General features: G+C 50.5%; 1 protein-coding gene across 1 annotated transcript in view; it reads right to left on the bottom strand.

Moving 5' to 3' along the window:
- The window catches only part of UBE2J2 (ubiquitin conjugating enzyme E2 J2), a 20,311-nt gene extending 19,624 nt beyond the window's left edge, over positions 1 to 687 (bottom strand). The window contains exon 1 of the mRNA XM_018568671.1: positions 587 to 687. The gene's annotated coding sequence lies outside the window, so the exon portion shown is untranslated. The remainder of the gene's footprint in view (positions 1 to 586) is intronic.
- Between the last annotated feature and the right edge of the window lie 671 nt (positions 688 to 1,358).

The raw sequence follows: 1,358 nt of genomic DNA, 5'->3' as shown, positions 1-1,358 counted from the left end.
AGGTAATGGGGGGGGGGGGGTCCCGTTACATATCAGAGTGGTCAGATTCAGCTCTATGTTAACATTCTATCTGTACCATGTACTAAGAGAAGGATGATTATCATTTGTAACCCATAAACAGAACATTCTAGTATGTGTGCAATGTAAACACACGACACAGAAATAGAGGATTGCACAGGATGTCAATAGTGTCCACACATCTATGTCATCATCATGGGACACTGAGCTTTGGGGGAGACGGTACCAAAGTGACACTCAGGATCAAAGCCAGAACAATAAACATGGGAGGAATGGGAAACCAGCTGCACCCAGCCAGCTGTGGAACTAAAAGTCCCAGCATGCCTCAATCAGACAGAGGGTGTCAGGCCATGCTGGGTGTTGTGGTACCTCTGATGCCCCCAGGAGGGGAGGGGGGACAATCAGCAATGGATGTCAGTGCCCAAAAAAACACCAGAGTCCCTCCCTCCTCCAGGGCCGGGGGAGATATAAGCCCAGAAGGCCGGTCCGTCCACCTCCTCCCCCACCGTACTGACCACTACACCCCCCTTCCGCGTTACCACACAGCACTTCCCAACTGCCCCCTCACCTCTCTGCCCGGATCACCTAACCCCGTCTTCCCTTTTCTCCTCCTCGCTGTCCTGTTTCCTCCCCCGCTTCCAATATGGCCGAGACGGACACTTCGACTTCCGCTTCCGGTTACGTGATCTGGAAGGCGTCAGCTGGGAAGCTCCCGTAGCCATGGAGACAGCCTACGTTGTTCAGCTCTGTGCTTCCTGCTTCCCCTTCCCACTCCCTCTGCTGGTCATGCTCAGTAATGACCGGGGCAGCTTATATAAGCTCCGTGATTTTGTCAAAACTGGAGCAGACAAAATTTGGAGCAGCTGTGCATGGCAACCAATCGGCTTCTCTCTTTCATTTTCAAATCTTAACTGAACAGACTGAAGAGAGAAGCCGATTGGTTGCCACAGGCAACTGCTCCATACTTTGTCTGCTCCAGGTTTGATACATTTTCCTCCCTGAGTATAGCCAAAGGGCCGGATGTGGCCCACAGGCCGCAAAATACCCTGGTTTGCATTAGGGGACCCATCCCAGATGGGTTTTGGGTACTTTAGCATTTGACTTGTGGTTGAAGCTTTTTTAATGAAGGATGCATCATTGCTACCCAAGTACATGTGCTGTGTTTGGACCAAACACATCCATACCAAAAGAACTGAATAAAAAATGTGAGCCCACATGCACAACTGCGCATTCCGTAAATGCGCACCAAACAAGCACAAAAGTGTGCAATTTGGCAGGTGTTCACAGAAATGCGGCAAAACGTGCAACCAGCTTGTGTTGCCATTCACTTCTAATGGCAC

The sequence above is a fragment of the Nanorana parkeri genome, unplaced genomic scaffold, assembly GCF_000935625.1.
Source record: "Nanorana parkeri isolate BGI_ZX_2015 unplaced genomic scaffold, ASM93562v1 scaffold1226, whole genome shotgun sequence".
Lineage (NCBI taxonomy): Eukaryota > Metazoa > Chordata > Amphibia > Anura > Dicroglossidae > Nanorana > Nanorana parkeri.
Note: the sequence above shows the minus strand (reverse complement) of the source record. Positions and strands in the feature narration are given on the sequence as shown.